This window comes from Ascaphus truei, chromosome 11 (assembly GCF_040206685.1).
Source record: "Ascaphus truei isolate aAscTru1 chromosome 11, aAscTru1.hap1, whole genome shotgun sequence".
In the NCBI taxonomy this organism is placed as follows: domain Eukaryota; kingdom Metazoa; phylum Chordata; class Amphibia; order Anura; family Ascaphidae; genus Ascaphus; species Ascaphus truei.
In genome coordinates, this window is record NC_134493.1 from 9,928,883 (window position 1) to 9,934,882 (window position 6,000).

Sequence of the window (6,000 nt, forward strand, 5' to 3'; positions counted from 1 at the left end):
GTATATAATGACCAGTATATTGACCATATATATATATATAGCAAAGACAGGGATAATGCCCGCTTGGAGTAGGTGATTAAAGATTTGCAGTATTTCTGCTGTTCATCCCATTCCAATGTACATAACATTGCAGTAATATGGCAAAAAAAATTTTTAATTCTTTATTTATTGTCAACATTTTTATAACAGTGAACATATAACACAATATGATACACAACAAAACCAAACATCACAATACAACATACAAATTATAATAATCATAGATATAATTTGTTAAACAATAAATACAGTCACAATACAAAAACTAAACAAAATTCTCTTAAGCTAAAATCTGATAATAAGTCAATTCCATATTTAGTACACCCGTTTGTCCATAATATGGCTATTTTATATCCAATTTAATGCTTTTAATGAATCCGAATAAAGTGCTTTATTTTTGGAGAAGCAACGTTGATGCATCGTGCAACACATGATAAAAATAATGTCACTTTTTTGTGCCGATACTGCAATTTTAGGTTACCGCAGCTTGATCTATGCAGCCACAGATTGCAAGCTTATCTGGGCAGGGACTGTGTCTGTAAAGAAATCCTATACACAGTGCTGAATACCACATGCACTATTGTAATTGTGAAGTTCTTTGAGCTCATTAGGAGAAACGTGCTGTATGAAATGAAGTTATTATTATTACTTTAATTAGCATCAAAGTAGCTAATACACCTAACCAAAGAGAAAAGAATGCTGCAGCAACTAAACTTAATTTAAGCAACAGTGCAGACAACGTATACATGCGCTGCTGGTGCCTCTGGCAGTGAACGGGTTGGAAAGGGAACACAAGTCCTGAAAAAATAACATAATAGGAATCATCAAAATGTTTTAATATTCTTAAATAATCTTATTAACTATTGAAGCATCTGAAAAACAGAAGGCTAAAACTTGATATAACATGTTTCAGTGTGAAAAGTACAGTGCGTGTTCATAACAATGTTTGCTCATTACAATGTGTGCCCATTACAAGGTGTGCCCATTACAATGTGTGCCCATTACAAGGTGTGCCCATTACAATGTGTGCCTATTACAATGTGTGCCCAATACAATGTGTGCCCATTACAATGTGTGCCCATTACAATGTGTGCCCAATATTATGTGTGCCCATTACAATGTGTGCCCAATACAATGTGTGCCCATTACAATGTGTGCCCATTACAATGTGTGCCCAATACAATGTGTGCCCAATACCATGTGTGCCCATTACAACATGTGCCCAAAACAATGTGTGCCCATTACAATGTGTGCCCAATACAATGTGTGCCCAATACAATGTGTGCACATTACAATGTGTGCCCATTACAATGTGTGCCCATTACAACAAGTGCCCAATATAATGTGTGCCCATTATAATGTGTGCCCATTACAATGTGTGCCCAATATTATGTGTGCCCATTACAATGTGTGCCCAATACAATGTGTGCCCATTACAATGTGTGCCCATTACCATGTGTGCCCAATAAAATGTGTGCCCATTACAATGTGTGCCCAATACAATGTGTGCCCAATACAATGTGTGCCCATTACAATGTGTGCCCAATACAATGTGTGCCCATTACAATGTGTGCCCAATACAATGTGTGCCCATTACAATGTGTGCACAATACAATGTGTGCCCATTACAATGTGTGCCCAAAACAATGTGTGCCCAATACAATGTGTGCCCAATGCAATGTGTGCCCATTACAATGTGTGCCCAATACAATGTGTGCCCAATACAATGTGTGCCCAAAACAATGTGTGCCCAATACAATGTGTGCCCAATGCAATGTGTGCCCATTACAATGTGTGCCCAATACAATTTGTGCCCATTACAATGTGTGCCCAAAACAATGTGTGCCCAATACAATGTGTGCCCATTACAATGTGTGCCCAATACAATGTGTGCCCATTACAATGTGTGCCCAAAACAATGTGTGCCCAATACAATGTGTGCCCAATGCAATGTGTGCCCATTACAATGTGTGCCCAATACAATTTGTGCCCATTACAATGTGTGCCCATTACAATGTGTGCCCATTACAACGTGTGCCCAATACAATGTGTGCCCATTACAATTTGTGCCCATTACAATGTGTGCCCAATATTATGTGTGCCCATTACAATGTGTGCACATTACAATGTGTGCCCATTACAATGTGTGCCCAATACAATGTGTGCCCATTACAATGTGTGCCCAATACAATATGTGCCCATTACAATGTGTGCCCATTACAATGTGTGCCCATTACATGTGCCCAATACAACGTGCGCCCATTTCAATGTGTGCACATTACAATGTGTGCCCAATATTATGTGTGCCCATTACAATGTGTGCCCAATACAATGTGTGCCCATTACAATGTGTGCCCATTACAATGTGTGCCCAATACAATGTGTGCCCATTACAATGTGTGCCCAATACAATGTGTGCCCATTACAATGTGTGCCCATTACAATGTGTGCCCATTACAATGTGTGCCCAATACAATGTGTGCCCAATACAATGTGTGCCCATTACAATGTGTGCCCATTACAATGTGTGCCCATAACAATGTGTGTCCATTACAATGTGTGCCCAATACAATGTGTGCCAAATACAATGTGTGCCCATTACAATGTGTGTCCATTACAATGTGTGCCCATTACAATGTGTGCCCAATACAATGTGTGCCCAATACAATGTGTGCCCAATACAATGTGTGCCCAAAACAATGTGTGCCCAATACAATGTGTGCCCATTAAAATGTGTGCCCATTAAAATGTGTGCCCATTACAATGTGTGTCCAATACAATGTGTGTCCAATACAATGTGTGCCCATTACAATGTGTGTCCAATACAATGTGTGCCCATTACAATGTGTGCCCATTACAATGTGTGCCTAAAACAATGTGTGCCCAATACAATGTGTGCCCAATACAATATGTGCCCAATGCAATGTGTGCCCAATACAATGTGTGCCCATTACAATGTGTGTCCAATGCAGTGTGCCCATTACAATGTGTGCCCAATACAATGTGTGCCCAATACAATGTGTGCCCAATACAATGTGAGCCCAAAACAATGTGTGACCATTACAATGTGTGCCCATTACAAAGTATGCCCAATACAATGTGTGCCCAATACAATGTGTGCCCAATACAATGTGTGCCCATTACAATGTGTGCCCATTACAATGTGTGCCCAATACAATGTGTGCCCAATACAATGTGTGCCCAATACAATGTGAGCCCAATACAATGTGTGACCATTACAATGTTTGCCCATTACAATGTGTGCCCATTACAATGTGTGCCCAATACAATGTGTGCCCATTACAATGTGTGTCCAATACAATGTGTGCCTAATACATTGTGTGACCATTACAATGTGTGCCCATTACAAAGTATGCCCAATACAATGTGTGCCCAATACAATGTGTGCCCAATACAATGTGTGCCCATTACAATGTATGCCCATTACAATGTGTGCCCATTACAATGTGTGTCCAATACAATGTGTGCCCATTACAATGTGTGCCCATTACAATGTGTGCCTAAAACAATGTGTGCCCAATACAATGTGTGCCCAATACAATGTGTGCCCATTACAATGTGTGCCCAATACAATGTGTGCCCAATACAATGTGTGCCCATTACAATGTGTGTCCAATACAATGTGTGCCCATTACAATGTGTGTCCAATACAATGTGTGCCCAATACAATTTGTGCCCAATACAATGTGTGTCCAATACAATGTGTGCCCATTACAATGTGTGCCCATTACAATGTGTGCCTAAAACAATGTGTGCCCAATACAATGTGTGCCCAATACAATATGTGCCCAATGCAATGTGTGCCCAATACAATGTGTGCCCATTACAATGTGTGCCCAATACAATGTGTGTCCAATGCAGTGTGCCCATTACAATGTGTGCCCAATACAATGTGTGCCCATTACAATGTGTGTCCAATACAATGTGTGCCCATTACAATGTGTGCCCATTACAATGTGTGCCTAAAACAATGTGTGCCCAATACAATGTGTGCCCAATACAATATGTGCCCAATGCAATGTGTGCCCAATACAATGTGTGCCCATTACAATGTGTGCCCAATACAATGTGTGTCCAATGCAGTGTGCCCATTACAATGTGTGCCCAATACAATGTGTGCCCAATACAATGTGTGCCCAATACAATGTGAGCCCAAAACAATGTGTGACCATTACAATGTGTGCCCATTACAAAGTATGCCCAATACAATGTGTGCCCAATACAATGTGTGCCCAATACAATGTGTGCCCATTACAATGTGTGCCCAATACAATGTGTGCCCAATACAATGTGTGCCCAATACAATGTGTGCCCAATACAATGTGAGCCCAATACAATGTGTGACCATTACAATGTTTGCCCATTACAATGTGTGCCCATTACAATGTGTGCCCAATACAATGTGTGCCCATTACAATGTGTGTCCAATACAATGTGTGCCTAATACATTGTGTGACCATTACAATGTGTGCCCATTACAAAGTATGCCCAATACAATGTGTGCCCAATACAATGTGTGCCCAATACAATGTGTGCCCATTACAATGTATGCCCATTACAATGTGTGCCCATTACAATGTGTGTCCAATACAATGTGTGCCCATTACAATGTGTGCCCATTACAATGTGTGCCTAAAACAATGTGTGCCCAATACAATGTGTGCCCAATACAATGTGTGCCCATTACAATGTGTGCCCAATACAATGTGTGCCCAATACAATGTGTGCCCATTACAATGTGTGTCCAATACAATGTGTGCCCATTACAATGTGTGTCCAATACAATGTGTGCCCAATACAATGTGTGCCCAATACAATGTGTGCCCAATACAATGTGTGTCCAATACAATGTGTGCCCATTACAATGTGTGTCCAATACAATGTGTGCCCATTACAATATGTGCCCAATACAATGTGTGCCCATTACAATGTGTGCCCATTACAATGTTTGCCCAATACAATGTGTGCCCAATACAATGTGTGCCCATTACAATGTGTGCCCATTACAATGTGTGCCTAATACAATGTGTGCCCATTACAATGTGTGCCCATTACACTGTGTCCAATACAATGTGTGTTCAATAAAATGTGTGCCCAATACAATGTGTGCCCATTACAATGTGTGCCTAATACAATGTGTGCCCATTACAATGTGTGCCCATTACAATGTGTGCCCAATACAATGTGTGCCCAATACAATGTGTGCCCCTTACAATGTGTGCCTAATACAATGTGTGCTCATTACAATGTGTGTCCAATACAATGTGTGCCCATTACAATGTGTGTCCATTACAATGTGTGTCCATTACAATGTGTGCCTAAAACAATTTGTGCCCAATACAATGTGTGCCCAATACAATGTGTGGCCAATACAATGTGTGCCCAATACAATGTGTGCCCATTACAATGTGTGCCCATTACAATGTTTGCCCAATACAATGTGTGCCCAATAAAATGTGTGCCCATTACAATGTGTGCCCATTACAATGTGTGCCCATTACAATGTGTGCCCATTACAATGTGTGCCCAATACAATGTGTGTCCAATACAATGTGTGCCCAATACAATATGTGCCCATTACAATGTGTGCCCATTACAATGTGTGCCCATTACAATGTGTGCCCAATACAATGTGTGCCCAATACAATGTGTGCCCAATACAATGTGTGCCCATTACAATGTGTGCCCCTTACAATGTGTGCCTAATACAATGTGTGCCCAATACAATGTGTGCCCATTACAATGTGTGCCTAAAACAATGTGTGCCCAATACAATGTGTGCCCAATACAATGTGTGCCCAATACAATGTTTGCCCATTACAATTTGTGCCCATTAAAATGTGTGCCCATTAAAATGTGTGCCCCTTACAATGTGTGCCCAATACAATGTGTGCCCATTACAATGTGGGTATTGAAGGTTATTTAATTACTAAGCAGTGC